Source organism: Schistocerca nitens, chromosome 4 (assembly GCF_023898315.1).
Source record: "Schistocerca nitens isolate TAMUIC-IGC-003100 chromosome 4, iqSchNite1.1, whole genome shotgun sequence".
Lineage (NCBI taxonomy): Eukaryota > Metazoa > Arthropoda > Insecta > Orthoptera > Acrididae > Schistocerca > Schistocerca nitens.
In genome coordinates this window covers 16,465,413-16,476,069 of record NC_064617.1, presented here as the reverse complement: position 1 = coordinate 16,476,069, position 10,657 = coordinate 16,465,413, and positions in this window count along the sequence as shown.

Below are 10,657 nucleotides of genomic sequence, written 5' to 3'. Positions count from 1 at the left end.
TTGATTTCAATTTGATTGTCTCTAAACCGCAGCAGTGCCTACACCTCTTCGCTATCCGCAATTGCGATTGGCTGCGTTCGGTCCGCACTATTTTCGTTGCGAACAGACATCTGCTCTACGGCAGTTGCTAGAGCTTCGACCCTGTCTGCCTGCTCAGTCACCTGTTCGCTAACACGGTCTATTTGTTTCCGTTGCTCGGCACAGGCTTCCGTAACTAGCACCTCTATTTGAGCATCATTACCTGCTGCCGTGTTCTGCACTGAAAGATCGTGTCGAGTGCTACTACCCTGCTTTGTAATTGTTCTGTTGCTGCACCTTGCTCCTTTAGAGCAGTAACTGTAGCCAGGTCACTTTCGGCTACCGTTTTTAATGTTGTCTCTACACTATTTATTCTCTCATTCTGTTCCGCCAACAAGGCACGGTGTTCTTCAAATTTCCTGTTGATGATATTAATCTGTTCGTATATTATTCTATTTTGCTCAGACAGACTTTCGATCTTGTCCTCTGTCTTCTTGCCCTGTTCGGATACAACTTCAAATAAACTCTTTTTTAATTCTTCCTCTGTCCTTTTGCTTTGATCGGCTAACCCTTCGATAGCCTTAAATATAGCTGCTATCCAGTGATTATCTGGAACGCTACTATCTGCTCCACGCGTTTCCTCGCTGTCGGCAAGAGCTGAAGGCCCAGCCGTGTTTCCTGTCTCCTTGTTCTGGTCACTACAACCGCTCGCCTGAGCCTCTGCATCCGGCATCTCCGAGACCGTTATGGCTCTATCGTCTGTCTCACGAGGGCTCGCCACCTCTTTCGCCCGTTCGAGTTCGTGAATGGGCTCAAGGTCATCCCCGACTACCGCTTCGGGCGCGGCTGGACTCGGGTTAATTTCAGCCTCACCTGCCTCATTCACGTTAGCCATACTTTTGACCCTCGCTCTCGTACCTACACTAGTCATTATTACCTGATGCACCACGTGCACCACAATTACACAAACAAATAAGAAAAACTCTCCCTACTATCGGAACTACTAATTTGCCCAGTATGAATAGCAAAATTACGAACAACACAATAACAAACACAAAATCATCAAACAAATAAAACAAAAACACACAAACTGCAAAAAAGTTTAAAATTCCTGAAAGAAAAAATATTAGTACAACTGATACTTCACAGGAGAACCAGCGATTCGTAAATCCTGGCAGGGGCGCCACGTTGCTATATGACTGCTGGTTGGTTGTATGCTGATTCTTTATATATTTTTAATTTATATTGAACCTGTGTGACCATCTCCTCGCGTTACCTTAGAGAATTTTTCTCGACTTTGCGTCCTGGCTGCTAATATACCAGGCCCATAAATGGTATCTATATTTTGACCCTTACTTGATTAATTTGGAAAACAAATTAATTATTTCAGAAATTCGCGCAACGGAAACTGCTGCGAGTTTCTCTAAGATAACGCGTTCTGGGGTGGTTGTTCTTAAAGCCGTCACTATAGCAGCTGGTAGCCTATCTAAATTCACAAAAAATGGTTCAAATGGCTCTGAGCACTATGGGACTTAACAGTTGTGGTCATTAGTCCCCCAGAACTTGGAACTACTTAAACCTAACTAACCTAAGGACATCACACACATCCATGCCCGAGGCAGGATTCGAACCTGCGACCGTAGCAGTCGCGCGGTTCCGGACTGCGCGCCTAGAACCGCTAGACCACCGCGGCCGGCTTAAATTCACATTTCAGATTATTTCTGTCTTTCATTAACTTTAGAAAATTGGACTGAATAAGATACATCCTACCCATTTCATGTGTCAGGTCACTGGGGGACTATTTGTTAACTGAAATGCTGACTCTCATTTAATAGATTTATTTTCTGCTTTGATGAAATCTTTAAAAGCCGACACATTACAATTACAAAACTTCAGCGTTACCTCTCATGGGTAGGACAATGACAAAACGAAAACGGTACACGAATAATTTCATATATGACACATAATTTCATAATAACACAAAAAATATATGACACATAATTTCATAATAACACAAAAAATACATAAGTGGGCCACACCGTCTTTACCGGGAAAATCGTCATTCATTCTTTAAGACTCACTTATGCATGAATTACACCGCTAGAAATTTAAGGTAGGCCGCTGCTGAAGGTAGATAACCTCTATCAGAGAAAAGATTATGGGCAAAAATGATGTACTATCGGCGCCAAAATGAAGTGCAAACTGAACTCACAAAGAAAGTACCAAAAATAATTAAATTTCGCGACAGAAATTTCTCGATCTACCATCCGATACGCAATCTGCACTCATTGAGCTAAAAGTGAAGCTTATAACTCGGGAAATAGCTACATGAACTGATGGTTCCTGTTGCATGCTCGCTACCACAAAGCAAAATTTCACAAACACATTTCAGAGAAAACTATTGCAAATAAATTAAAATCGTAATCTGTACCGATGAAGATATGTTGAATGCGTGCTAAGAGTATACCCTGTCGTGAATTTTTAGCCATATTACCTCATTTGTGTCTCACCAAATCTGCGAGCTGCTGTGCTCCCGCGTCCGGTCCGTCTCATGGCTGGCCCCACAGTGCTCTCCACGTACCAAAATCCGACCAACGCTCCTATTCAAACGCGGTGGTGGGGAGACTCACCTCACCCCCGCACCAACTTTGTAACCTACCCTCGTGCCTGTTTTCATCTTTGCTTGCTGCTCTGGCCTACCTGCCGTTATTCTTGTAATGTTGGCAATGATTGCTATTCCCTTAAACTGTTCCCTCTGGTCCATTATCCCGCTACATTTGACTTCCATTCATACCCATGCACACTCACACAGGGTGGAACAAGGAGTATACATATAAACGGCGTGTGACCTCTTTGTGAAATGATGAGAAGAAATAAACAAATGCGTCGAATATTCCTTTCACCCAGCGAAGTATTGAAGCTGCTGGCAATCAAAGAAAAACGTATATCTCGATATATAAAACATAATTACTTCCTACTGTAACCTGAGGCAAAACGAAAGTAACGCCTCAACATTAATATTGTTATTCCCTGTTGCATTTTGCCTACGCCTACCTTGCCGCGTCTCAGGAGGCGTCGTGTCGGGCCTAGGGAGGGAATTCTCTAACGTAAAAAAACCCCATGTGCACTCCACACGTACTCCGCTACCCTTGTAGCCGCTTCCGGCGTGTAGTGCACGCCTGACCTATTCAGGGGGACCCTACATTTCTCCACCCGATAGCGGAGGTCGAGAAATTTGCACCCCAGATCTCCGCAGAATCGCCTGAGCCTCTGGTTTAAGCCTTCCACTCGGCTCCAAACCAGAGGACCGCGATCGGTACTGGGAACGATACTAGAAATAGTTAGCTCTGATTCCACCCCGCGAGCGAGGCTTTCCGCCCTCACCAATTCCGCCAGCCGCCTGTACGAACTGAGGATGATGACCTCTGATCCCAGACGGCAGGAGTCATTGGTGCCGACATGAGCCTCTGTGTCGTACAGAGCGTTATGTGCCCCGTTCTGCACTTGACGCCGGCTCAGAGAAGAATCCCCAAAAATTTCGCTCTTGTCTTTCTCATGGCCAAGCTGTCTCCCCACCTGGGTTCTTTCGTTCTGCGTGTCACGGCTTTTTTCGACCAATATTAGCGTTCCTCTTATTTTTCTGGAAACTCTCTCTGCCAATCGCAAGGGCCCTACCATTAAACTGGGTCAAAATCTCGGCACTTTACTCCTTCCTAGTTCGTTTCCGGCAATCGGACGTTCTGTGCCCGCTTCAGACGCCTAAAGGTGACATGTGTACATCACATGTGTACCACTCACTGTTCGTGTGATGTGTTTTGTTCACATCCATTTGGAATTCCTTAATGCAGTTTCCTACAGCTTCTTCCCGTCCTACTTGTGGTGGCCGTTACTTGCTCTCCAGTATGCGTCACCTGTCCGGTCACCGACTCCCGCTAAGAGCCTTCCGTGGTGCGGCCTCTGCTTCTGCTTCCACACAGAACGTTTCCTCTGACTGCGTGTTTCACCTTCTGCTCATTGACATGCTTTATATAGGAACAGTGAGTTAATACCATCGATTGTCATCCCTTTTGCATTACATACTTATAGGCAAATCCACTCATTACTGCCAAAGTAAGTTAGGTGTCATATTTTAAGATGTATAAAACTCTTATGTAAGGTGCGAAATTGACCTTCATTTATTCTTCCACCTTACAATATATATACACTATACTGGCACTCCATAGCATGGGGCCAGATAAACAAATTTTATCTGAATTTTGTATGTATATAGTCATAAGTTGTATCATACCAATGAATATGTATTTTCTTTTCATGTACTTCGACATTTAAATGAATTGAGAGGAAGGAAAGTAAAGGAAACAAAATCAAATCATCTAACAAACTGGAGTCGACCACCTATACTAAACTATATCACAGTATTATTCAGAGAAGCTATCACAGATAAGGACAAAAATGACATATATGCATGTGTTCACCTTCACGTCGTTTAGTAGTAAGCTTACAGTGCATGCACACAGAATATTTTTTGAATGGCTATAGATAAACGCAGCACGAGCTACGTGCAAAAGATCAGCTGCGATACAGTCTTCAACTGTTGCAGCTTCTGTTCTTTAAAAGCAGCCAATAAACGATCTTGTACAAGTATATGTGATTAGTTATAGGTTCTTTTTCGTATTTGGTGTATTTTATGTGTATTGCGTGTGAAGTTTAATAATAGCTTAGCAAAATGGTTAGGCGAAAACGAAAGGAAATCACTTATGCTGAACATAATGATAGTGTGCAGGAAACAGACTGGACAATGATTCAGACTTTACCGACAGCAGCAGTTCCCACATGGGAAGCAGGAACCCAAAATATAGATAAAAGTATTTCAGAATCAGAACAAGACGTAGTAGACACAGCTAAATAGATTTACTACGTCTAGTAGGGAAAATGATATTGATATTTCTGTGCAGCAGGCAGCGTCAGCTGATTTAGAAAAAGAGTGTGAAGCCAAAGAGCTAAATGCTAAGCAGGAAATTCGGAATCAAACAACTAAACCGAGCGCTGACGGGCACAAGGTGAGTTAACATCAAGTCAATAGTCTTAGATGCTCGCGATAGAACTGTAGTGGAGAATATTAAGGAGGATCTAGATAGTATTCACGAAGATATTACTACTCCGCAGGCTAGCTGCAAAGACTGCAGATCTGGATGAAATGAAAGTATCTCATGACACTTTAGGAGGTCAAGTGAAAATAATCGTTACAACTGTGGACGAAATGAGTACACAGGAGAGGGAAACAATCCAGTGGTAGGTAAAGAAAGAGGTAGAAAATGAAACAACAGAGGTAGCGTTTGGAAAAGGTAACACTTGCCAAGCTTACGTGAGAAGCTAACTGGTATTAGGGAAATCATACTCCATATGGCAAGCTAACCGATAAGCGCAGGTCGAAAAATGTAACTGCCAAATGCGTATTGATAACAAGGCAGAGTGAAATTCTCAAGCCAGACTGCTGCTCAGTATGGTAACACACCAGTAGCACTGCCTTTGTATGAACCCATGACTAGGGGTGACAGAGTGCCGTGTAGTAACAGTGGCTGTGAGACAAACCCAAGTATGTCTTACACGGAACCAGGCATACCAACTTCGACAAACTTAATGAAAGAGGAAAATGTGAGCAAACATCGCCAGTTTCTAAAGTACAATGATGATAAAAAGAATATCCATCCTGTGGCATTCATAAATAATTTACGAAGTGATCTGTGAAGATCATGGACAGAAAGCCAGAAAATTCAGTCTGTCATCTCACATACAACTGGAGATGTATCACCTTGGGCGCTTCAACTTCCAAAAGCATGCAACGCATTTATGGATTTTGAGTATTGCTTTTTCGGACGGTTCTGGTCTATATGTGTGCAGGAACGTCTTAAGAAAGTTTGTATATAGCCCAGAATTATACAATCCCAAAGCCGGAAGTCTCAGAAAATAGTTAGAGAAATATATTAACATGGCCAGGTACTGGGATGAACTGGTCTCTCATAGAGACGTTATCAGAATATTGAAAACTCGTTTTCCCATAAATATACAACAGAAATTAGTTAATGTTGGTGGCACTGACCTGGAGAATACACCAGTAGCACCAACTGCAGAAACGGCGATTTCAGGCGAAATAACACCGGAAACAACGGTGAGAACAATGACGTTAGGCCAAAATCTAGTGGCAATGGTAATAACTACTAAGCTGCCAACAACAAAATGGAAACTACCAGAACGGTAGTAGCAACAGAAAAAAGACGAAATAATAGCAACAACCATAATAAAAATATGAGGACTGCAAACAGGTCGTGGCAGAATCCGAGCAGGTGGAAGAGGAGATTGGAGCTTAACGTCCCATCGACAATGAGGTCATTAGAGACGGAGTACAAGCCCTCTCGAAGGAACCATCCTGGCATTTGCTTTAAGCAACTGAGGGATATCACGGAAAGCCTAAATTAGGATGGTCAGACGTGGGTTGGAATCATCGTCCTCAAAACATATGGAAAGTGGAAGAGTTAGAGGCATTGTGGAGTGTTTCAAAACAACTGTCTAAATTTGACCTCTACATTTAATCTCATCTTCTGCAGTGAAACTGTAGCAGATGTCTAGGTGTTCCATTTCGAAGAGAACTAGAGTGTTTATTCCAGATATTGCAGCCATGTATGCGATCACCGTTTCAGTGCTGGCCATCCTTGGGAGGTGATGCTCCCACCAACACTCTCTCCATCTCACTCAAACAAGTGATGTCGATCAATTATTATGTGATAATCAACAGTGTACCAGTGGATGGATGAGATGGAAAAGACAACTTCGTTATGGTACAATGTACCGTAATAAGCACCACACTTTATAGTGCGATCAGTTTTTGCTATTTTACCAGTTTTTCTGTAATTGCACTGGCGACCAATGACATGGCCGTATGTTTCCCATTTTCTGTATCATCGCTAAATAACCCATCCACTACTTTGTATGTACCATATACTCGATTTGAAATGTAGATTGGTAACTGAGCAGTACATCCAGTCATGGTTAGTTCTCGGACCTATACACCAAAGTATATCAGACAGTATCCTATACCAGTGGAATTAGGTTATCTACATGCTTCCAGAAGTTGGATCATAATGCATAACTTACAGTTATCAATGCCCATCTTTCTCTATGTGGATGGGAGTCACAGAATATTCTCGCATTCATAGGATAAAGTTGGAGATTGAAAGAATTCCCTCATTGTCTTTGACCAACCCTATCTGCAACACTGTCGCCGATTTAATTTGTGGGTGAGCAGAAGCAGGGGGGTACTACACCCACAACACTCCACGTCTTGTGCAAGAACAGAGCGGTCTGAGTCCATAACTGCTGTTCAGTGAGGAGTGTTTCACATCTATCTTACTCATGGTACCCACCGAAGTGCGCGAGATCTCTCCACATGCACGCACATCGAGGAGGTTAGCACCCCTTCCTGGTGTATAGTAGATATGAGAGTGCTGTGATGATATAACATATGGTTAAGAAGAAACGTGTGGTTTATGCATGATGTAGCTCCAGACTGATGGTGTTTGAAGCATTTTACGTAAATCAACTGTGCTATTAATTCTAAAGAATTGTTCTAGTGTCCAGGTTCAGTACATAGAAATGATTGTAGAACATAAACACATGTACTCCTAAGATCAATGTTAACGAAATGTCGTTTCTGAAATATTTGTCATGTGGAGTGCAACGCTCTTAATACTCTAATGCATGACACGTATGTCCAACATCTGACATACATCCCACTTACAAGTTTTCTGTGGCACTCACTGCAGTGACAAACTTTAAAATGGTAAACTACTTCCTTCTGCACCAATGAAAAATATGGATTCTTTATGATAAATGGACAATATAGCTTTCTGAATGCGGATACTGTCTACTGGTCACATTCGAATACAGTTCAGAAGTTATGCTACTCTCGAATCAGTCCTATAAATGATGGTCAGCAATGGAAAATGCCTCTTACAAGGAAACAGCCAACACATGTGAGTGGTGTCTGACATGTGAAATTACATGCCATGCTGCCATAACTCCGTAATCAGGATGACAACTGTCAAGCAAATGTATACATCCCGGTTTGCTGTACTTCACAAACTCCGGTCACTAGCGTAGAATCACTGCAGTTACGAAGCTGAAGACTTGATTTATGTCCAGTATGTGGCAGAGAAATGAAGTACTTTGCTTCGTTCATCTAGAGAAGAGTGTTGAAACAGATTTATCGTCGATGAACTTGATTCATCACACATACATTGCAAGGCCTCTACTGCCTGTGGTATGGAGGGTTTGCTGTTAAAGATTCCAGCTAGGTAGTGCTCTAAGTCACACACAGAACTCAAAATTGTATACGAGTCGATCGCAACTGATGCATCCCGAGATAACAACGGCAAAATGACCTGTAGCTATATCCCCCTCTCTCTAGAATCATAGTCAGTCTACCATTAAATCATATCAATCTCTCTCAACAGATCACACCATCGTCCTTTAACACAGAACCACGTCAGTATAGAGGCAGATGGTTCTCTTTTCAAGGAAAGCATCAAAGACAGTAGTCAGCTTGCATGTATCAAAATGACATATAGTAGAATGGAAGGTATTTGTTAGCTGACACCATATGGTTGTGACTGGTGTGGAGTACAGAGATTCACATTGTAAATATTGTTTTTTAGGGTTTGAAACATGTAAATAGTCCTGCACAGGATCAAACGCACTATCCATTCTGTAGTTGTATATTGCAGTCCCCAGCTGGTTATACGACTCTCTTTAGCTAATGACACTATAAAAATCTGTAAGATGGTTGCCTATTACTTTGGGGTCACACCTGGGCTTGTAGTCCGACATATGTAAATTTATTACTCTACATTTGGTGGTCATCCACGTTAAACATTCTATTACAACTGTCTTATCGCTGTCGACGAAAAATTGCCTGGTTCAAATCCTACCTCGGATATTGTGGATTAGCATGCAAACATCGCTCCGGATACAATTTAGGGCGTATCCACACTCATACGCTAACTCTGGCCCACCATCGATCATAAGGGCCGTGGTCGGCGTTGAAATTACGCAGAAACTGGTAAAACTGCTAAAATGTATTGCATTATCAAGAGTGGTGCTTATTACAGTGTATTGCCTCATATCGATGGTGTCTTTTCCATCCCATCCGTACACTGAAACACTGTTGGTTAATGATTGACTGACACCAATTGTTTGAGATAGAGGAAGTCTTGGTGTGAGCAACATCTTCTGGGGATGGGCACCACCAAAACAGTGATTGCATACATGACTGCAGTGTGAGGAATCAGTCGAAATGGAACACCAACACATCTGCTAACACGTCACTGTGGAAAGTGAGATTAAATGTAGTTGTTTGCAAACGCTCCACAATGTCGCAAAATCATCCAGTTGTCATATGTTGCGATGTGTGCCACATTTTTATCAATAGAAAACTCCACCTCTGTCTTTTACTTCAGTTACACTGTGTGTTGTGCGAACAGTATAGTTTACACCGTGCAATATCCAGCTTTCTGTAAGAACAAATGGATCGAAACACGTCAATGTCAGTTAAGCACCTGACGAAGACCTCGAAATCATGGTGGAAAAACAAAATGTGTGGCAGTGTACAAAGCTTTAGTCACACAATGGGTGGAATTGTTACACCAGAAAAACAATGTATCAGACTGCTTGTAAAGAACAACACAGAGACCCCATATTACAATACACACTCTCAATCACAAGATGTGGTTCAAATTCAAAGATATAGTAGCAACAGCAATTGAGAGATTCATACCTCATAAACTGGTAAGAGATGGAACTGATCCCCCATGGTACACAAAACAGGACCGAACGCTGTTGCGGAGGCAACGGAAAAAGCATGCGAAGTTCAGAAGAACGCGAAATCCCGAAGATTGGCTAAAATTTACAGACGCGCGAAATTTGGCACGGACTTCAATGCGAGATGCCTTTAATAGGTTCCACAATGTAACATTGTCTCGAAATTTGGTAGAAAATCCGAAGAAATTCTGGTCGTATGTAAAGTACACAAGCGGCAAGACGCAGTCAATACCTTCTCTGCACAGTGCCGATGGAACTGTTACCGACGACTGTTCCGCTAAAGTGGAGTTATTGAACGTAGTTTTCCGAAATTCCTTCACCAGGGAAGACGAATGGAATATTCCAGAATTTGAAACACGAACAGCTGCTATCATGAGTTTCTTAGAAGTAGATACCTTAGGGGTTGCGAAGCAACTCAAATCGCTCGATACGGGCAAGTCTTCAGGTCCACAATGTATACCGATTAAGTTCCTTTCAGATTACGCTGATACAATAGCTCCCTACTTAGCAATCATATACAACCGCTCGCTCACCGACAGATCTGTACCTACATATTGGAAAATTGCGCAGGTCGCACCAGTGTTTAAGAAGGGTAGTAGGAGTAATCCATCGAACTACAGACCTATATCATTGACGTCGGTTTGCAGTAGGGTTTTGGAGCATATACTGTATTCAAACATTATGAATCACCTCGAAGGGAACGATCTATTGATACGTAATCAGCACGGTTTCAGAAAACATCGTTCTTGTGCAACGCAGCTAGCTC